This window comes from Rhineura floridana, chromosome 2 (assembly GCF_030035675.1).
Source record: "Rhineura floridana isolate rRhiFlo1 chromosome 2, rRhiFlo1.hap2, whole genome shotgun sequence".
In the NCBI taxonomy this organism is placed as follows: domain Eukaryota; kingdom Metazoa; phylum Chordata; class Lepidosauria; order Squamata; family Rhineuridae; genus Rhineura; species Rhineura floridana.
In genome coordinates, this window is record NC_084481.1 from 35169668 (window position 1) to 35193176 (window position 23509).

Consider the following 23509-nt stretch of genomic DNA (forward strand, 5'->3'; position numbering starts at 1 on the left):
ACAAATCCACTCCTGAATATTGCCAGCTTTCTTCGTTTCAATAGTGTGTGTCCTGATCTACCATTCCTCTACCACTGATTTAGGACTTAAACTAGCCCCTTGAATTGTGCTCAGAAATAGAATGGCAGTCAGCGTACAACTGGTGCAGCAAAAGTGTAACATTATCCCTAAATTTAGTACCAGTTAAGATTTTAAGAGCAGTATTCTGCACTTAATAAAGCTTCTGAATAGTCTTCAAAAGCAGCCGCAAATAGAGCACATTAAGTAATCCAACCTTCATATAACTAATGCATGTGTAATTATGGCAAGGTGTGACTTGCAAGAACAGGCACAGCCTATGCCCCAGCCAAAGCTGACAAAAACATGCTTAAGTAGCAGCTGTGAAGCTGGGTTCAAGAGCATCCCCTATTTGTAAACCTGATCTTTCAAGGGGAAGGCATCCAGAAAGGCTGACATTCTGTCCCTGGGCCAGGAGGCCTTCTGACTAGGAGCACCTCTGGCATGTCCATATTTAATTCCAGTTTGCTTATGTACATCCAGTCATCATCAGTGACCTCAAACACTGATTAAGAACCTCCCCAGTCTCCCTAGACAGAGGTGGTTAGAAGATATAGAACTGCATGAAATCTGCATATTGATGTCAGCCAACTTCATAGCCCCAGGTGATCTCTCCCAGGGTTTTATGTAAATGTAGAAATGCATCTACTTCTGTGTTTAAAGATGTTTTAAAATACTGACAATCATTCCTGTCAGAGAGATTTTCCAACCTTCACTATATTAACATTATCTACGTCTACTTATACAACCATTAAATTGGAAATAGAGCAACTAAATATAGCCATTAATGTCATTTTGTTTTTATTTTCCAAATTGTTAGGTTCTCAAGAATTGCTTAAAGAATCTTCCCCCGGAGAAACGAAAATGCAAAACAGTTTGATTTCCTGTGAATCTGGGACACTTCCTAATTACAGATATACATAACATCCTGCAAGGCTTGATTCAGGCATATCCAAATTATAGGGGAAATAATCTATGACAATCAATAAAGCATCTTCATTAAAAGCACATCTTGATTCTCCTCCCATTCACAGGCACACATATGGACACAAAATAATATTTCAGCAGGAAAACATGTTTTTTTATTCCTCTTTCTAGTTGCATGTACTTGCTCCATAAATCAATATATATGGGAACATTCAAAGGGGACAGAAGTGTTTCTTGCAAGAACACACCAGGGAGCCAAGATAATTTCTTATTAGAATACTAAGTGGAATTTTAGGGAATATTAACTACTTGTCCTTAGTAGGTGTTTTGCTTCATTGAAATTAATTATTTCCTCCTACATTCTCTCTGCACTGTACAAACAAAACCTCACAGAGAATTTCTGCTTGGTAATGTTGTCCAGATCGTAACTACTCTTAACAACAGAGCACATTATAAACATTTCCCACAAAGAGAATTGTTCTTTTAGGTAGCAACTTCCTTTGGAAACAAAAAAAAGAATAAACTGGAGCCAGAGCTGCCAAGCTATCGGTAGGAATGGAAGGAATTTGGCCTGTCCCACTCATAGTGCAATAATGCTACAGCCCTCAGGTTCATGGCCAGAGCAGTCTTTCCTTAACAGGAGAATGTTCTCAGCTGTTTCTTTAGTTTTCTTGGTCTGTGAGCAGGCGCTGTAATCCTAGTTTCTCCCAGCAGAACTCATTCGTAGTCCTCTCCCTATAAAATGCATAGGCTGGCTGGACATTTCATTCCTGGTGGCAAATCTAAGCTTTGCTAAAAAAGAGAGAGAGAACAAAATAAGACACAGATTTGCATAATATTTGCATATACTAACTTATGTCTGCAGATGTCAGTTTCAAAATAATTGCAAAATAATATCTCACCATAATGGGGAAGACTTTGACCAGGTGACATGTGCAACTTCTCAGTCTGCTGTCCAGGTGCTGCTAACTGTCCACAGGCAACCCTTTCTTATCTTTAAAAATACATGATTAAACTGGACTTGGGCTGGAGCGACGTTCAGATAGAGGGTGGTATCCTCTGTAATGTAGGACACATGGTTACCCTAGGCAAATCTTTATATGGTGAAAACAATCATTTCTATGAATCTGTCCCCATATTCTAGGACAAGGACAAGTTTCCCTACTGAACGAATAGTGTGCTGGCATTTAAACTCATTTTAACTCAGTTACTGTAAACCGCCCAGAGAGCTTTGGCTATGGGGCGGTATACTATAATAAATAAATAAAAAAAAATTTGTTATTTTTGTAACTGTTTTTATTATATTTTAAACATTCCTTGGGATGTGCAAAGAAGGTAATAATAATAATAATAATACACACACTGAAATCAAGATTGTAACTGCAGTTCTAAGTTTCCTTACCTTTGACTTTTAAAAAGTTGCTGCCACCATTATACATTCCCATTTTGTTTCATGTGTAAAGCTACCGTACTGAATGACACACCAAGTGAAAGGGGTTTTCAAAGCTGGGAGAGACACAGAAAGCATGAAACATTTTCAGATGGAAGCCAAATTTTAGGCATAGGGAGCTGTATAAAAATCTAAATAGAGACCTGTGAAATGAAAACATTACCTTTAGTTTTTAATCCTGCAGTGCAAGAAATCATGGTTTCTTGACACAATGCACTAATGCACTCTGCATTAGAGCAAACTGTGGGACTTCTAAGCTTGCCAGCTTAAACGTCTTTATTCTCGACAGCAGGCAGCCCCAGGCATTACCATGTCCTCTCTTTTCCTAATTGGTGCATAAGAACTGAAGATTTTATTCACCTGAATTTTTTCCCATTGCCCATACACCCCCATTTTCTCTCCTGGCTGGTGTTCTCGCTATGTGACTTTTTGAAGTAAAAAAGCCCACCATTTTGTCCACACAGTGAATGCAGCAGCAGACAGGAAAGTGTTCTGAAGACATTACCTGCAGCCTTGGAAACTGCAGAGTGGGTGGAAAAGAACTGGAGGTTGGGGCAAGTTTATGGCAGTCCCCGAGAGCCCCTACCACCTCAATCTCTTGTGCTTGCTTCCACCATTCTTGTTCAGCTTCTTACAGCTAAACAAAAAGGGTCCTAATAACACAGCAACACTTGGCTAGAGAAACACTTTTGCTGCTGCTTGCCAACCCTCCCAACACTTAGCTGATGACCAGTGATTAACCTGTTTTGTGATCCATTCCCACATGCTCCTATGTGTCTTGCTGATCTGCAGGGCTGCCTACACCAGGCAAGTGACAAGAACCCATAGATGAGTCAGTGCCCAAACCAGATGAGTCACATCTGGTGCTTGTTATGGGAATAGACTGGCTGCAACAAAATACTGAATAGCACTGGTGGCTGGTGCCTACTAGACCTGGTGGGGCTGCTAAGAAAACATGGGGCCATGGCCAGTGAGAGGTCACAGGGCGTGGCCATGTTGTTCTGGTTTTCTCCCTATCTTCCCTTGCAAAGATATTGTAGACCAGTGATTCTCAAGTGGTGCGCCCAGGCACACTGGTGCGCCCTAAGAGGTGGCTAGGTGTGCCTCAAATATTATGAAAGTATATTTTAAAAATGACAAGAAACCCATTTGTATAGGGTAAGTAATAGTTTTCTATAGTTTATTTTTATTCATCGTTTAAAATATATTAATATATTTTTAATTTTGTACACGAAGTGCGCCAGAAAATTTTTATATGTTTTACAGTGCGCTGCGAACCAAAAAAGTTTGAGAACCACTCTTGAATTTCTATCACGCCTTCTTGTAACATAAAGCTACAGTGGCAGAACCATTGCATCTCCTTCTTGATAAGCATGCTGCATGGCAGTGGACAGCCCGGCATGATAAGGCTTTCCATGATGAAAAACACCTGTTATTGTATGACAATGTCTTGGTGCACTATGATGAATGGAAGCCCTTGATTCTCACGTGTGATGCATCTCCATATGGTACTGGAGCTGTCCTGAGCCACCAACGTGAGAACTCCTGTGAGGTGCCTATCGCTTTCTACTCCAGAACAATGTCTTCAACAGAATAGAATTATGGCCAAATTGAAAAGGAGGCCCTGCCTATTGTGGCTAGCATAAAAAAAAATCCATGACTATGTCTATGGTTGACCAATTGCTACTGACCACAAGCCATTATTGGGATTGTTTGCACCTAACCAGCAGACACCTCAAATATTATCTCCACGCATGTTTCAGTGGGCGATTTTCCTGAACACAAACGATTACACATTGCAACATCCGCCTGGCAGGAGCATTGTTCATGCTGATGCTTTGAGCTGCCTCCCTTTCCCTTCTGCTAGGGTTGATGAAACTCCTCAGCTGGATGTGCTGTTATTAGAGTCATTACCAGAACCACCCCTCCATTCTAGGAATATTGCCACTGCATCGTCCAAAGACCCATGTTGTCCGTGTTCTCAACTGGGTGTGGAGGGGATGGTCATTAGGGAAGCTTGAGGAGAAATTCAGACCATTTGTATCCAAACAACATGAACTATCAGTGCACAAAGGATGCCTCCTGTGGGAAAATAGGGTTGTCATTCCTACTGTGTTGAGACATCGGGTGTTGGAGGCCCTACATGTCGGACACCCTGGTATAGTGCAAATGAAGGCGCTGGGGCACAGCTATGTATGTTGGCCCAAGATGGACAGCGAGATTGAAGAATGCATCAAGAGATGTGAGAAGTCTCAGGTTTCAAGACCAGCTCCACCACATGCCCCAGTGCACCCATGGGAATCAACAAAAACACCATGGTCACGGCTTCATATCGACTTTGCAGGCCCCTTCCAGGGACAAACTTTTTTGATTGTTGTTGATTCATACTCCAAATGGTTAGAAGTGGTTCCGGTATCATCAATGACATCTCGTATTGTTATCAAGACCTTATGCAGGCTTTTCACAACACATGGGTTGCCAGACACCATTGTTTCAGACAATAGGGCCCAGTTCACATCTGCGGAATTCCACACATTCCTGGATAATGGACTGATTCGGCATGTCACTTCAGCCCCTTTTATCCAGCAACCAATGGCCAGGCCGAGAGGATGGTCAGGACAACAAAGGATGCATTGAAACGGGTTGTAGAAGGTGACTGGGACCAACGCCTTGCAAGTTTTCTCCTGACACAACACATCACACCTTGTGCCACAATAGGAAGGAGCCTAGCTGAGCTATTAATGAATTTATTTATTTATTTATTTAATTCAACTTTTATACCGCCCATAGCAAGCTCTCTGGGCAGTGTATATCAATAAAAACACTTCACATATAATATAAAAAACCACTTAATCATCAAATTACAAAAGATATATCAAAAACTGTCTGTTAAAACATTAAATACAAAATACAAATACAAGAATACGAACATGTTAAATATTAAAATATTAAAATGCCTGGGCAAAGAGGAAGGTTTTCACCTGGCGCCGAAAGGACAGTAATGTAGGCGCCAGGCGAACCTCGTCAGGAAGGGTGTTCCATAGTTCGGAGGCCACCACCGAGAAGGCCCTCTTTCTTATAGTCGCCTTCCGGGCGTCTCTCTGTGTCGGCACCCAGAGGAGGGCCTTCGATGTTGAGCGCAGTGTACAGGTAGGCTCATATCGGGAGAGAAGTTTCATCAGGTATTGCAGGCCCGTGCTGTGTAAGGCTTTATAGGTTAAAACCAGCACCTTGAATTGGGCCCGGAAACATATAGGCAGCCAGTGCAAGCGGGCCAGAATCGGTGACTAATGACTCTGCTTGTTCAGTTGCATCCTGACTTGACCGAGGACCAACCAAGGGAATATGTTGCTGTTCAAGAACCTGCATGGGTGTTCACCCCAGGTGACCCTGTGTATGTCAGGAACTACAGTGGTGGTGAAACGTGGATTCCTGCCACTGTGACCCAAGCCACGGGCCCATTGTCCTACAGGGCTCAAACACCAGATGGCCATGTGTTACGTCAACATGTGGACCAGAGGAGAGGACGAAGCCCAGCTCCATCAGTTCTCTCTGAGGGTGCTGGAAATACTCAGGTGGAAAGAGAAAATGAGCCAGTGGCTGCTCCTGATGCCAGAGAAGAGTTGTGCCTGGACCCTGAAGTGGACCATCATGAACCAGAGCCAAATGTAGAACTAGGGAATGCACTATCAACTTCAGTGTAAAATTGTCATCAATTGACCTGCACCAGGGCTCATCCCAAGTATCTTCAGGACTATGAGAACTTGGGGGGAGGCGTGTAGTGTATTGGCCCTCCAGGCTTGCCATACCAGGAACTGCTGAGTCAGCCCCTGGCTGTGGTAGTTTTAGTTCCAGGCCTGCCTTACAAGCAGCACCATGCTGTGGGCCTTGTTCCCTGTATATGATTAGTTATAATAAAGTTCTTGTTGTTGTTTAGATCATCTGTGTGGCCTCTTCATGATACTCTTCACAGAGAATAGTAGATTGACAGAAATGTTTGCAGAGCTTCTCTGTGTTCAAATAGAAGTGTAAAATGTGTGTGGACAAGAAAGAATGTGTGGCCCTGAGATTTGTTTTTTTGGGGGGGGATTGCTTGACATTCTCTTTGGAAGGGCTATGCCCCAGTAGCCTCAATGGACCAGCCTCCACTGCTGAGTAGGGAATGTCATCTCTCATCAGCTGTGAGGAAAGTAGGAGAGGGAAGAACAAGACAGCAAACGGCATTAAGATCAGGAGCCGCTGCAATGGGACTTTATTGTCTCTGATACTGTGCAGAGGAGACAAGAGATAGTGACAGGGTTTGGGATAGAGAGGGGCTCAGTGGTAAAGCACATGCTTTGCATGCAGAAGGTCTCAGACCCAGCTTCTGTTTCTGGCATCTCCAATTAAAAGGATCAGATGGAAGGTGATGGGAAAGATTGCCTGAAGTCAGAGAGCTGCTGCAAGTCACAATAAACAATACTGGGCTGGATGCACCAATGACCTGGTTCATAAAAGTCAGCTTTATATGGACATTGATCTGACTGGTCACATCTCACACCATACATTTAAAGCCCTCTTATACCACTTTAACAGTCATGATTAAGGGTGCTGGGAACTGTAGCTCTGTGAGGAGTCTCCTAATACTCTCAGCACACTTAAACTATAGTTCCCAGGATTCTTTGGGGAGAGCCATGACTATTTAAAGTGGTATAAGAATACTTTATATGTATAGTGTGGATGTGACATGGTACTGTGAGAATACACTGGATCTCAAATCAAAACTGACATATATCTAAGGATTCCTGGAGCAACTTGGTTACACTGAAAGTACATGGCTATTCATATTGCTCAAAACAGTTCCCTGATAACAAATAATCATTGTGTTTAATTAAGTCTCAATGCTAGAGTTGTTGTAATTAGATTCCAGTGACCAATGTGAAGAACGGGTGAGTCTTAGCTTGTTAAATATCCAAGAATCATTATTTCATATTTCTAGTGTCCCCAGTTTTCTGGGGATAAAAAGAGTGTATTTTGTGCTGTTTTAAATTATTTGCCAATTATACATTGTTAATCAAGAGCATCAGGCATCTAGTATATACACCGAAAACAGTTGGGACTGGAATCCGAGGGCATCTTTCCAGTCTCCAAGTAAACGATTGCACAGAGTCTCAATCTGAGTTGTTATGGTAACTTTCATTCTTGGTGTGTGTGTGAATTATTGACTCACACATGTACACACTGCACTGAAATCTGGAGATCTGGACCTCATTCCTATAATGTACTTCATGGATTCCAAGAGATACAGAGGGATAGTCAATACAGACAGATGGGTTTTATTAAAACAGGTCCAACGCAAACTGAAAATGTAGCATGAGGTCTACTGGCATCTTTAATGGGTCTTTCTCAGAGCTTGGAAGTAACTAGTTACAAGTAACGAATTACTTGTAATTCATTACTTTTTCGAGTAACGAGTGAGTAATCCCTTTACATTTTGATTGTAATAGAACTAGGAGTAATTTTATTACTTTTGTGGAGTAATTGTAACGTTTCCAGAATTACTTTTAGGCATTACTTGGGGGGAGCAGGGGAACTCTTCTGCTCCTCTGATTTGTGGATGAAAATCATGTGCCTCAAACTGGGCTTCTGTGCAGTGTCGCTCTTTCCTCGTGCTCTGTGGATGGGCAGGAGGCGACGAGGGAGGAGGCGGAGAGTGAGACGGGGTGGAGTGGAGAAAACAATTATTTAAAAAAACAGATAGTGGTGGTGAAGAATGGAGAGGAGGGGGAAAGGATCTGGAGGTCAAGAACATGGATAAAGGAGGATAAGGAGGCAGCAGCAGAATGGAGATAAAGAACTGTGGAGATGAAAGATGACAACGTGTGTGTGTGTATACTGTGTTTGCACTTGGCACACAAAGTGGCCTCCCCCACCCTCTCTGCCTACTGTGCTGCATTTGCAGTATTTTAACTTTTTTGCATCTCAGGGGAAAATGTTTGCTTGAGTAAGTGTCCCTTAGTTGGTGGCAGGGCAGGGTCCGGGAGGTGGTTAAGTGAGAGAGATTATGCTCTGTCTGAGTGGGGGGGGGAGTTTGCACTTGGTTTGACGTGCAAAGATCTGAGTAGTGGCCTCTGCCTCCCTCCCCACCACCCTTACCAGAGGAGAGACCACCATTGCTATCTTATGAATAAAAATAATTATTCTACTACCTCTGTATGTGTGTGTTTATTTTTAATGTTGTTTTAGGCTACTTAGATGTGCAGTAGCCAAGGCCAGCACCTTGTAGGCGTTTTTTTAAAAAGTAACTGAAATGTAATTGTAGTGATTACTTTGAAGGAAAAGTAAAGTAATCAGTTACTTTCAGAGCAATTGTAATTGTAACAGAAATTACTACTTTTTGGGGCCATGTAACTGTAACTGTAATTTATTACTTTTTAAAAGTAATCTTCCAAGCTCTGGTCTTTCTTCAGGTCCAGCCTATGCAGAGAGACTGAGGACCAAACTAGATGTGACACACAAGGAGTATCTTCTGTGGATTTTTTTTTTGAGTGATGACAGTAGATACAGAGATGATTTTTAAGGGTGGGGCGTAGTATTGGGTGAGGGACAACTCTTTTTCTCTACACCACTGTACCGTGGGTGGGGATGGAAAAATACGTCAATTTTTCCCAATGTTAAATTTAGTCCTCTACATTTCTGCAGCAATCTGTGAATATTTTTTTTTAAATCCTCATGAAAATTCTCCACCATTTCAGTGCAAATGTCTCCAAATAAACACATTTTTTGTAGGCAGGTTTGACAAATGTACACATTTTTGCAAGCCATTTGTCATATCATGCCTTTTTGCATGTTATTTTCATTCATATGTTCATTTTTATGCACACTTTCCCCTAATATATTCATTTTTGTAAATATTGTTGGGTTGGCAAACTGCATATCAAAATTCTAAAAAATGCAAATTTCAAAGGATGGCTGCGTTTCGGCTCCCATATCGTTTCTGAAAGAGCAAATTTGATAAATTCTGCTTCAAATGCCAACTGAATCAAACTTCTCACCCATCCCTAACTCTGGGTCCCCAGATGTTGTTGGACGACAACCCTCATCATCCTTAGCTAGCTGGAGTTGATGGGAGTTGTAGCCCAACAACATCTGGGGGCCCAAGGTTGAAGTACAGTGCTCTATACCAAGGGTTCGCTAATGCAGTGCCCTCCAGATGTTCTCCCATTATCCCTGACCATTCACCATGGTGGATGGGACTGATGGGAGTTGTAGTTCACAACTGTTGGAGGGCACCATGTTGGCTACCCCTGCTCTATGCTGTTTTGTTAATTAGCAAATCCCTCTGAAGTTGTTATTTGCTCTGTGTGGCAAAACAAACAGGTATGGGTACCTTTTGTCTTGCCCTGAGAGGCACATGATATCTATAGTTAAATGCACATACAAAGTGATACCCAACTGAGCCCTGTTTAGTCTGTCTGGTTAATATATGCCATGGCATCCCCACAGCCACTCACCTGAGGAAATAAACAATAGATTTTTTTTTAATTTCAAAGAGGTTGTGGTTTGATCTGGAAGCCAGGGATTTTTCTCACATAAATCAGAGCTGGATAAAATATGAGCCAGGGAAATGGTGGTATTTTGTTGTTCTAGCTTGTTTTGGCTTTGCTTGACCCTTTCTTTTCCATTTTGGGGGAAACTTTAGGCATTTTTCCTGCTCTATTCTGAAATTTATTAACCTTAATAGAGTTCATAAACAATGATATGTCCCTGACTACATTGGCAGCAATGTTTCAATGTACCGTATATTCCGGCATATAAGACGACTGGGCGTATAAGACGACCCCCAACTTTTGACCCTGATCCCCATTTAAAAAGCCAGCGTCCCTCTCCCCTTTCTTCCCTGCGTGGCCAGCGCCCCCTCACCCCATAGCCCGCACCGACCTGTGGGCGGGGATGTGCTGCGCCCCGGCGCGGCCTTTGCCCACCAAGAAGTGGACGTCGCTGAGCACCTCGTTGTTGAAGAGGAAGGCGAAGCGCTCCTGCACGGTCGGCTTCGTCGCCTGCCAGTTGTAGGCCGGCTCCCGCGGCGCCAGCGGGCCAGAGGCGGCGGCGGAGGGCGCCGAGGAGGAGGCCGTAGGGGCAGCTGTCGGCAGCAGGTTCCCACCTCTGCCGCCTCTCGCTGCTGCTGCTGCTGCCGCCGCCCGGTGGTTGTGCATCAGCGGAGGCACCTGCGCGGCCTGCAGCAGCGAGAGCGCCAAAAGCGGCCCGCCGTTGGCCGCCCGAGGAGGAGCAGCCGCCGCCGCCGCGGCCCCGTCGCTCGCCTGAGCAGCCGCGGGCAGAGGAGCAGCAGCAGCGGCGGGAGGCGGCACAGGCAAGGCCGCCACGGAGAAGGACGCGGGGAGGCTGCTGCTGCTGCTGCTCCCCACCCCGGCCACCATTTTGCAACGGAGGAGGAGGCAGAGGAGGCCGTGCAGGGCGCCGCCTTCCCGCGGTGGAGGAGACGGAGATGGCGGGGACGGAGGAGCAATGGGGATTCCCCTCAGGGGAGGGGACGCCGGGCCAGGCTGCGAGCAGGAGAATATTCCGGCGTATAAGACGACTGGGCGTATAAGACGACCCCCAACTTTTGAGAGGATTTTTTTGGGTTAAAAAGTCGTCTTATACGCCGGAATATACGGTATATCACAATAGAGTCAGGCCTGATTTAAAGTCAAAGTTACTTCTTAAGGCACTGGGAGAAATATTTTCAAGCTTCTTACGTACATGCAATCTCATTTTTTATAGGACAAGCCTTTTCTTTTGGAACATTAAGATAAATAATCATTGCAATGCTTTCAATATTTGCTGGGGGAAGGAAATCTTTTTAAAAATCCAAGTGTGCCAGAACTTATGTCACAGGTTGATTCTATAGTCTTTGTAAAAGAAAAAAGAAAAGGAAATTGCTCTTTGTTTTATGTGCCCTTGCATTAAGAAACACATAATAAAGTTTTGGCTCTCTCAGGAAAAGAAATCTATATATTTTAAAACATGGTGGCTAAACTATGGCCTTCTAGATGTTGCTGAACTACAGCTCTCATCATCCCTGACCATTGTCCATGCTGGCTGGGGCTGATGGGAGTTGCGGTTCAGCTACATCTAGAGGGCCACAGGACAGCCACCCTTGTTTTAAAATTTCAACAATGGCTGAAGCTCAATTTGGTTGCTACCAGCAGACCTGGTTGTTTCAGAATCTAATTCAGTGTGGCCCAAATTTTGCCCCATGGCACTCTGACTTGCACCCCCAACATGTTGATTTACACAGGGATCTATTTAGAAGCTGGTCAAAATGGCCACCTCCAATTCATTATCCCACTCACAAGTGGTGAATCTGGAGTGACAGTGACAGTTCTTTCTTTTTTTGGGGGGTGCAATCTCTGAACTATCTGTGTCAGCTTAAATGCCTAACAGTCATCATTACTCTATGAACTTATGCCTTTTTAAAACCAGCACTTTCTGTTTGGCTCTCCATTTCAGTTGCCACAGCAAAAGTAGTTGTCTGAATCCATCCTTATCATAAGGAGTAGGATGCTGAGATATGGAAGGCCATGCAAAGGAATGGCTAAGTCACTCAACTTTGGGGATCCTGCTGACATCACTTCTTTTTTCACACCTGATGGTCACCAGCCCCGGCATTTGCAACTGCATTTACTATGGCACAGCCCACAGTACTTTGTGATAAAGCACTTATTAAGAAAGCAGCAGCATGGAAAAATACCAAGCATTAGGCAGACAGTACATTTTTTGCCAGATTATGTTTGGCTCTAAGCTCTAAAATAGCGCTAAGGAATAATGCGAGAAGAACTTCCTTATTGTGACTGCAGTCTGCTCTCAGTTGTCTAGCTAAATGTTTTGTACATGGGTACAGAGCCATGTACATGTTTCCCTCCCCAACACATTAAAAGAACTATTTTTGCCTCATTAAAGATCATGAAAATAATATAATTATCAAAATACCACTGAGATCTGGTAGCAAATGGAAGTCTGAACAAGCAGTAAAACTGCAAAACAAAAACTCACCAAATACAGTCTATCTGTTGCTACAGAAGGTATGAAATGATGTTCCCACCATTCTATAAATACTTTTTTCTTACTTCTTCTATGAAACAAAATCAACCAAAGACCTCCCCTCAAATCCCGTTTCACCATCAAATATAAAAAGTCACCACGAAGATTAATTTTTGCTGTGCACATTAACACATGCTTTTTCATTGTAAGTTTTCTTAAAACTAAACCGCCTGATCTTGAATTTATACCAACTTACGGCATAATTCTATGCATATCAACAGATAATTAAGTCTAATTGAGTTCAAGGGGCCTCCATTGCCATGTCCCCACCTGATACCCAAAATACCCAACCCGAAATGTCCAATGGCTATCGCAGGTGGCACAACCACTGATGGAAGCTTCCTGCCAACCATGGTGGAACCCTACACACACATAAGCACCATTCCTACCTACTGGTGAAGGCAGGCAAAGGGGGATCCACATGCCACCCTAACCCCCTCCTACTTATCGTCAACACCAGAGAATTAGGATTGTGCCATTAGTCTCTATAGGTATGTAGCTGCAGTTCTGTTAAAATAAGGACCAGCTCCAGGGCTACATATGATCCTCAGAGGAGTACTAGGCAGATCACCAGTTGCCAGTGTTCTTTGTGTTTGTTTTTGGAAAAAATGAGGTTCCAGTATACCTTGATAAAAGCGTTGCGAGTGCCAGCCCACAATGGTTGCTGTGGGCAGGAAAAATAGAGGTACTCGTACTCTGTACCAGTAAGTCCCAACACACACTCTTTCTCTCTTTCTCTCTCTCTTCCTAAAAGGAAGAGAAGATCATCCAGGTAGGGAGTGGTAGCTATGACTGCAGGTCTCACTAGCAGTCCAGTTTAGGGACAAGTGAGCCTTAATCCACCACTTTCCTCAAAGGACGGTAGCTCTGCTGTAAAACTAGTTGCAGACCAGGGCCATAGTCCTTTCTTACAAGCACCACAGAAACATGAAAGGAAAATGATACATTTTAATTAGGAGCTCTGAGTGGAAATGTGCATTTATGCAAGCACTATGCATTTCTTTCACATGTTTGTGTTTTTCAGGGGTTGCTTTTAATGAAACCCTGTTTCTAACCTTAATACACCACTTTTAGTTGGATGTTCATTTGTGTCCCCCACATTCAATATATCTTCTCTTTTTCATACTAAATTCCACACACACTTCCACATTCACTCATCAGCATTTAGCTCCAACTCATTCAGAGCAGCAGCAATTTCTATTGTCTTCATCTCTTATTGATTTCTATTCAGTTAGTTATGCTATAGACAATATTAGTAAAGCTAAAGTTCACCAGCAGGCTCCCAAATGTAGTCCTTTTGTTTCTTTGCCCAACCGAAGATGGGGGAGACAGACCAAAACTTCTAAAAAAAGAATTTTCTATTACATTTTCAGAGATCCCCCCCCTTCCTGTTCTTTTTTTGAGTCCCTCTCCTGTTTGAGAATTCAGTTCCCTTCTCATCCCAGCAAATATTCAGTAAAATGGCTTCCCCAATTTCAATGCCCACCAGTAGGGTGGAGAATTTCATACACAACTGATGAACCAGTTTTAATATAATTATACTATTGTTGAAGGAAGCAAAGAGATTGACCCTTACCCTTCCAGTCCCCCCTTTTTGACCTCATTTCTTCCTTCACCCATTAGTATGAACAAACAATATACTTTAATTCAGGATTAACTGAGCCAAAATTTCTGAGAAGAAAATTCTGTGAGAAGTTTTCTGAGAATTTTCTTATCGGGGAGGGGAAAGGGGAAGAGTTAAGAGAATTCTGCCCCTCCCTGGAGAATATATGGCTGATGACTTCTAAATTTTTGCCACCTACAAAACAAGTGGAGAATTTAGAAAGGCTGTTTTTATTCAACTCATTGGGGAATGATTTTATATTCCTTTATTTGCCCCAGCTTCCATTCCAGCAGTATTCCCTTTCTCATCCTTTTTGGTTTTTTTGAGGGGGGGTCTTTTACCTCAGAAAGCTTTGTCAACAGGACAAAATTAATAAACCATTTTGTTCCCTGGCCTCCCACCCACCGTTTTCAGTTTATGCAGGGCTGAGATTGATCCACACATACATGGTGGCATACATTAGGCAGAAAACTGGATTGATGAGGCTTGTCATTACACTAACTCTTAATGTCATTTCATTTCCCTTTGAGAATCACTGGATGATGCTGTGGGAAAGAAGAGCCCCAATTTGACATTGTGCCATTTACAGTGTATCTCAGGAGTGCTATTTACTTTATGGCATTGTGTGTGTGCGGAGGTGGGGGATAACTAAAGGGGCATTAACTGTTAAAGCATCTAAGGAATCATCTAGAGCTACTTAATAAAATACTGAAACAGTGATGCACAATTTCATTTTCTCCCAAAAGCAAAAAATATGTTTCTGAAAACCTGCAAGAGAGCCCCAAACATTCTCTGTGTTACATCTTTCAGTCTACTAACACTCCTTAAGCAGAAATATTTTGAGACTCTTCATCTGGACAACCACTTGTTCAGTTGCTGCTGCTTTAATGGACACCTGTGATTTTTTCTTATTGGAGATCTGCAGCCGGAGATCTGGTTCAAAATATATTTCTGATGTTTAGCTCCCTCCCCATGCACACCCTGCTCTGCTACATCTTTGATTTCTGTGCCTCACAATTACTCATCCTCCACAGCTCCCTTGAGTGTCCATTTTAGCCCTGCCACTGACACACAGTCCCTCCTGTCTTTAGGCTGTGCCAGAGCTTTCTTTTCATCTTATTGCCATTATTTGTGTCTATTTATAAATTTCCAAGAGCCCATCCTGCTTCCTTTCTTCAACTCCGTTCCTGCTCCAGTTTTCACTCCCTCGGGTCCCTACTCTTCAGGTCCCTTTACTCTCTCCTGAATCCTTCAGCTACTTTCATTCAGTTCAGGGGCATTTTCCTATTACATAAGAACATACAAAGCTGTCTTGTACTTGGCCCATCCAGCTCAGTATTGTCTATCCTGACTGGCCATGGCTCTTCAGGATTTTAGACACAGGTCTCTCCCAGCCCCATCTGGAGATTCTGGGGACTGAACCTGGGGCCTTCTGCATGCAAAGCAGATGTTCTGCCTCTGAGCTATTAACATGAACACTCCTTCATCTTCCCTGTTTGACCAGCACTTCTGACTCTCTCTTCATTGTCAACAGCATGTGCCTTCTCCTCTTCCTAGGTTCTATACGAGACTTCTCCTAAGTCCCTCCTTTACTAAACCTCTTATCCCATCTATGCTTCTTTCCCAGAGGTTCTATTCTTGCTCCACTGCCTACCTCGCTTCTTCGAGTCACTCAGCTTCTAGATTCCCTGCCACTTTGTATCCTTAGAGCACAGCCCAAGGAGTTGTCTGCCCAGGGTGCCACTCAAAGTATCCTTGGGTCTGTGTGATTTCCCCCCCTACCATAGACAAACTGTCCTATCACTTTCATCAGAGAGGCGACAATGTTTGCACCCAAGCTGGCTGGATCTACACATGCAGCAGTGTAAGGTAGTAAAGCAGTGCTACAGTGGAATGTGCTACTTCAGACTGTAAGGGGAAAGAGTACAAATGTGAAAGTTTGTCTAAATTAAAAACAAAAAATCCTACACACACACATGGGGCTTTGCCCCTGCGTGCCGCCACCCCCTCCACACACACACAGGGACTCCCAAACATACACACATTCCAGGCATTCCCAAACACACACATACGTGCACGCAGTGCTGGTGCCAGGCTATTTTGCACCCTAGGCGAGGCTACTTGCACCCCCCAAAAATATTGCTAACTTCAATTTTCAGAAACAGATGTCTTGCAGAAAAAATTAAAAGCACAAAACTTGAAATTGCTAAATTTATTTTAGTTGCATTTCCCCCCAAGGCTTACAAAAACTAATCTGTATAAAACTGTGCCCCTCAAAGGTCAGTACTGAGACCCTCTGAGGTCTGCTCCCTAGGCGGCTGCCTAGTTGGCCTAATGATAGCACTGGCCCTGCGTGCACGCACGCACACAGGCAACTCCTAAAAGCCCCCCCGCACCCACAGGCAACTCCCAAAAGGCTTCTGCACCCATAGGCAACTCGTCAAAAAAACCCCCATGGACTTGCCACCACGTCGTTTAGGCCTCTCACTGGCCTCCCACCTGGCCAGGCTGCCGCTGCTGTCACCCGAGCTCAACCACTTACCTGCCTCCCATGTTATTGCTGCCACCTGCTCACCCGCCTACCCCTGATGTCCGCTCCCAACACTTGCTCGCCCAGCTGGCCTGCTGCCCATAGACTTAAAGGGGGCTTTGGTGAAAATATCTAAGATCAAGCTACTTGTGAATTTCAGTCATAAACTGAACAGTGGATAGTTTATTGCTGAAAGGAAAAGACACTACTGTCAAGATAGGGTGTTTTTTTTTTTAAAAAAAAGAAAACAAACGGAAATACATTCTTGAATTGCCATGTCATTCTCATTTTCAGTGCAGATCTTTTGTCTAATATTCCACTAGACTTGTTTCAGCTTTAACATATTGCTAATCAAAAAACTAAATCCTGCTCACAAGACCTGCTGATCTATGCAGAAAAAAACACCATTTCATGACCAGTGCTCCTTGTATTCTTTAGCACATTTCTATTCCAGAAGGAGTTCAACTATAAAATACAGATTATTTCAGCTAGGACTAAAATCAGGTAGATCTGGGTATGTTTGACTATCCATTAATAGCATGCAACAAAAACAGGTAAGATTATCTGGCATTTCCCACAGGATGTTGAAGGATAATTAAGAATTTGAAGCATGATTACACAAAAGTAAGTCCCATAGAGTGGGACATGATACATCTTAGCATCATGAGGGACAGTTTCAGTTGACAGTTTCTCCTTTTCCCCTTTTCAGTTCAGTTCTCCAGATTTCCACATCAGTTTTATGGGTTTTCCTCATGAAAATTCAGCAGTATTTTAGTGTGAATTCCTTCTAATATATGCATTTTTGTATGTAACTTTGCCTTATACACATTTGTGTAAAACAATTTACCATAATATAATGGTTTTTGTATATGCTATTTTCACCAATATATGTATGTTGCCCTATTATTCTGAAGGATTGCTGTATTTTGGTTCACATGTTATTTTGAAAAAGGTAGATTAGGTAAGTACACCTATAAATGCAGACGGAATTGAATTTTCCCCCCATCTCTACTAATCACTGCTTACTACGAAGTAAGTCACATTGAACTCAGTGGGACTTTTCTGAATAAAAATGCATAGGATTCCACAATTGGAGAAGGAAAGCTGGTGGTTTCAGTAATATATGTGTCTCCAGCCTGTCACGAGATATGAGCAGGATTAAATATAGCCTCTGCAAAACTAAATGCACATCCTGCACTATGAATAAAGTTGCTTATATGAAGCATGCACCTAGGCCTGCTTTATTATAGCCAGCATGACATAATGGTTGGACTAGAAGTGGGGAGATTCAGGTTCAAATTCCCACTTAGCAATGAAACTCACTGGATGATCTTCAGCCAGCCACTTTCTTTCAGCCTTACCTACCTTACAAGATTGTTGTAAGGGTAAATGGGGGAACTATTATGCATGCCACTCTAATGTCTTTCAAGGAATGGTGGCTTATTACTTAAAGCTACAAAAGAAGGCTTCCAAACTGGGTTAGGATTTACTCTTGAGACATGCACAACTTAAAACAGAACATGCTGGTATAAATACAATGGGTACCGCACTCATCGTCTCTCTTGTCTTTTCCTCATGGACATCCAATACTTTACAGGGTTTTTTTGAGTTGCACATTTCATTTTCAAAAGAAATGTATTGCATATTCTAAGGGAGTCAGTTTGTTTTCCTGGCACTGCTTCTTGTACATCTGCAAATACATTTTCAAAACAATTCCGCATGGCCAGTTTTTAATCATTTTACAGATCCCAGTACAGGATATTCTTATACTTTATAATTGGCTTCACACAAGATGCTTGTGGGCAGTACATTCTTTAACACAAACAGTAATACCCAAGCGGTGCTCATGAGCTTGTCAGCCAGGTATCTAAGGGAAACTTTGAAACAAAATAAAAACAAAAATAAGCTGACTGAACCCTTCGCAAATTGTTTATTTCATCCCCCTCTACATTTCTGAAAGGGAGGGAGTGCTACACAAAAGTTATTATTAATGTATCATTGTGAGCACAGAGAATACAATCTGCACTGCGAAGTATGACCAGATGACACTCAGGCTGCTTCTGGAGGACAACTACGAAAGAGTGGAAGGAATCCAAGAGCAATTGCTTGTATGTTTGCTTTTGTTCACTGACATGGAGCAACTTTGCCCCCATTTTGCATTTTACATGTACCCTTAAAAATGTATGAATGTGGCAAGTATGTTTCCAAACAGAGATACCGATTAAGTACACCTGACAAGGGAACAATGAGTAACTGCAATTCTTCTGCTTTTCTGTTCTTTCGTTGTTATTCATCAAATCAGAATTTGCCTGTGCATAAGGCACCACAGCTCAGTGGCAGAACCCATGTGTAGCATGCATAGTCCTAGGTGAAGCCACCTGCACCTCCAGTTAAATAGGATCAGGTAGCAGGTGATGGGAGAGACCTAAGCCTGAGACCCTCAAGAGCTAGCTAGGAGAAGCAATGAGCCATTGAGAGGAGATGGAGACGTTCCCTTGACTTGGCAGTCCTCAGATGAGGCCAGCAGCTACAAGCAGGAAGCAGACCCATGGTTTCACACCTCCCCTGCCTCATTTCCCCCAAACCAAATCACATCTTAATCACTTTCTTTCATGCTATATTTTATGTTACATAATTTATATATATATATATATATATATATATATATATATTCATATTAGAGTTATGCACACATCTTTTAGAAAAATAGAAAAGGGCACATGACTGTGCATGTTCAAATATGTGCATGTGTTTACCTGGGTAAAAATACAGTACACTTAAGATCCTCCCACTTTTTATAGCACTGCCCACTGGCTTGGAGCAGCTAAATGTCATTATAAATAAAGAGACAACACTGTATTCTATACAGTGTGCCCTGTGAACAACAATTGCACTTGTGGAATGTATCAGTATGGGGATACCTCACAAACAAAACTGACTTCAGGACTCCTGGCAAAGGATTAGGATAGAATGAGTGGGAAAAAAAGGGGGGGGAGTGCAGCTTGATTATTAAGTGGATTGGATCAAAATTTCAATCAAGCTGTTGGAATTCCATAACTTCATCTAACACTACTAAATGAGAGCAATGAAAACAGCCAGCCATGATGGCAACAATGTGGCTAGCACAATGCAAATCAAGTGTATTTAATATAAGATTTCTGTATCTTGTCACATTCTGTCTCACAGGCTGCTTTCACACATGGGGCTAATAGCACTAGTTTACCGGATTAAAATGGTAGCGCTTCGTTCCATATTTCAAAAATCCCTTTCACACTGCAGTACCTGTTATCCCAGCATTTTGCGCAACAGTCTTTCACACACAGAGCACAGTTTTTCTCCCCTCCCTTCATTTGGCCTCACGCGACACCAAATGAGCTGGTTTGAGGTCTGTTCTTTTGGTGCATGGGGGGGTTGAAAGAGGCGCGATTGCGATCAGCTGAGAGGCGCGGCAGTGCAGCAGCAGAGGCTCTGGTTGAGCACAAGCAGCAGCAGCACAGGCTGCTCTCAGGAGCAGCTGGGATCGGCTGGGAGGCGCAGCAGTGGCAGCGCAGCAGCGCGCGAAGGCTGCATGCTGGGAGGGCTGCTGGTAAGGGCAGGAATGCACTGCATGCTGGGAGGGCTGTTGGTAAGGGCGGGAATGCACTGCATGCTGGGATGGCTGTCACGTGAGCAGCAGCAGCTAGCGCAAAACTCCAGCAATCTTCCGGTTTCCCAGCCTGCTATCGGGATTTTTCAGGTATCATTTATTACAGAAATTAGCGCTAAGCTTTCAATGCATTCCACCAGAATTCTGGAGCTACCCGTTATGTCGTGTGAAAGCTCAAATTTTATGCACAAATTAACAGGAAATAAATCATCAGAATAATGGAATAAAGTGCAGTGTGAAAGGGGCCACAGTGTGGGGAGCAAGTAAAATTTGACCCTCAAAGAGGTTTAACATGATAAACACAGAGGTGATTTCCCCCTCTACCTTTTAGTGAGCTTATTCCGAGGATGCTCATTGCCAATGTGAACTTTGGCCAGAATAAACAAGGAAAGATTTCAGCAGCAGATCTCATTTAATCTATATTTTAATTGTTTTCTATTGTAAATCCATTTACTTTCATATCAGACTTGTGGCATGCCAAGACAGCTTACCATTATCATAATTTTAGAAAAACACAGAAACTGAGAATACAGAAAGAATTCTCCAGGGAGAGGTAGTCAAGGCAGAATTGGAAGTAGGAGGAAAGTCTTTGAAAAGAAGCAGAAAGAAACAGATGAAGCAGAAGGGACAATCAGCTCCTGTTCTAAAAAAAAAAAAGTTACAGCAAAATCACCAGATTGTCTGAACAGAAGGCTGGAGAGTCCCAAGCAGTGACACATTTTTCATGCGAAATGCATCTTCCCTTTCCAATACTTGTACTCAGCTGATTGGATGATATCTGAAAGATATCCATCAACATCCTTTGAAAAATAAATAAATAATTAAAAATGGTCTGATTACTGATTATTATTTCTTGGGAAAGTTAATCTCGCTCTCTAACCTCTAAGAAGCAAAGGAGGAAATTGAGGATTTGTCTGAGTGCTTAATGAGAATGCAGAGGGCTGTGAACAAATGGGAGCTCCACTACTGATGCAAATAGCAGCCTTGGAAATTTCGGGAAGTAGGAGGGAATCTGGATTGGGATTCTGGCAAAGGCGAATCATGCCATGATTACAATCCAATTCATGCAATTATTAATTGTGTGAATAATGTATCTCTTTAGGTAACGGTCCATGGGTGCTAAAGTCTGGCAACATTTGGAGGGCCACAGATTCCCCACCCGCAGAGTACAGGACATGGAATAATGGGCTCAAGTCAGAGGACGCCAGATTTCAGATGAACATCAGGAAAAGCATCCTAACTGTGAAAGCGGTACAACTGTGGAACCAATTACCTAGGGAGGTGATGAGCAATCCAACACTGGAGGTATTCAAGAAGAAGCTGGATAGCCACCTGTCGGGTATGCTTTAACTTGGATTCCTGCATTGAACAAGGGGTTGGACTCAATAGCCTTATAGGCCCCTTCCAACTCTACTATTCTTTGAACTTCAAGTTGAATCAATTTTATTAACTCAGCCATAGACAAGCATAGATAAACTTTCTTCTTGAGAGCTACTGTTTTTAGATTAAAGCTACAATCCTGTACTTACTTACCTGGAAGTAAGCCCCACTGAATATGGTGAGACATAAAATTGTCCTGCATAGCTGCAGTCCTGTGCACATGTATTGAAATCCCATTGAACTCACTGGAGCTTATGATGAATCATCATCTGAAAGAAGCCTACAATGACAGGCCATCATCATGTCATATAACTGAAACTGTAATATGAAGAAAAAATACAGAGTCAATTTGTAAAAGGTCATTCCCCCAATATAACACTGGGGATAGTTTTGCTCCTCCCCTGCCCGAGTATGGAATACCCTTTATAAGCTGGACCTTATCATCAGGTTATAGTGTGAGTGCTGCCCCTCCCATAGGGCTGTAGGTTAAGGCTAGCTACCCTTTATGAGAATGAGTAGAAATCTGTTTTATGCATCCATCTTTTTTGTTTATTTCCCACTGCTATCCATCTGGAAGATGGCATGTTGTTTAGGCCAATTGGTTTCTAATTATTGGTCACATTGAGGCAGCTAGAGTGGACACTGGGGAAAGGCTGCAACTCAGTGGTAAAGCATCTGCCTTGCATGCAGAAAGTTCCAAGTTTCACTTGGGAAAGGGAAAAATCAATACCTACAAACAAACAAAACCAGCACCAAAGCAATGGTCAATACCGGTCAAAGTTCAAACCCAAGATGTGCTTCATAAAACCTTGCAGCTAGACATAACATCTCTAGGGTTGCAGAAGACCACAGCAAAAACATTTATCCCCAATGGAATAAATCATGTAAAACCTTACAGCTCAAGGGTGAATCCAAAAGGTTATAAGCCTGTAGAAATTTAGACTTCAGCTCTACCCTAGCAGGGCAGGACTACTACTTTAAGAAACAGCTCTTAATTTTTTTAAAAAAGGGTGTGGGTTATGCCAGGACACCACAGTCCCACAGAACATAGTGGATGTCATTAAATATCTCACCAGAGCATTCAATACGATATGCTGATTTGGAAACCTAACCAACAGCTCTTCACAGGTTACTGTTATACTGAGTTAAAATCATCTTGTAATAAAATAACTTTTTCATATACACACAAAAGTCAGATGAACCCACAAAAGAAAAAAAACAAGGATTTCAACAACTTAATTTGGCTTCTGATTTCATTATAAAGTAATTCATAGAGATGAGAGGTCAAGGAATGGAAAAAGAAGTACTTTATATACATACCATGAATTTAGCATTTGACTTTGATTAGAGTTCAAATGCCCTTTATTTTATTTCATTTTTAAAATCCAAACAACTATTTTTTCAAGCTGAATAAACCAAACAGTAGACATACGCCAGAAGCAGCAAAGAAATACTTCCTATCCGTTACAATAAAATTCTATGAACAAGTGCAAAGCCCTGACTGACAAAGCATCTAGGTAACAAGTGAGTTAGGCAAAAAGACAGGATAACATTTGTTTATCAGAGCATCAGTTAAAACTGTAACAAGACCATAGCAAATCCAGGAACTAACCTCCAATGGGATAAATCCTGTAAAAACTTACAGCTCAAGAGTAAGCTAGACGTTATAAGCCTGTAGAAACTTAATTTTCAGCTTTACCTTAGCAGGGCAGCATTCAGGGACAATGGTAAACAGCAACCAGAAACCAAGAATAAGTCTCATTTGGAGAGGGGGAAAGGTAAATAAACAAATATATAGTTCCAGACAATGCAGACCTTGCTAGTGGAAAACTC

The 23509-nt window shown here is 42.5% G+C and overlaps 1 long non-coding RNA gene across 1 annotated transcript; it reads right to left on the reverse strand.

Moving 5' to 3' along the window:
- Positions 1–845: 845 nt before the first annotated feature.
- On the reverse strand, positions 846–23258 carry LOC133378110 (uncharacterized). Its single transcript, XR_009760861.1, has 5 exons — positions 22997–23258; positions 21830–21994; positions 2387–2490; positions 1887–2043; positions 846–1776 (listed from the first exon to the last, which is right to left on the reverse strand). It is a non-coding gene; the product is annotated as an uncharacterized LOC133378110 (long non-coding RNA).
- Positions 23259–23509: the final 251 nt, after the last annotated feature.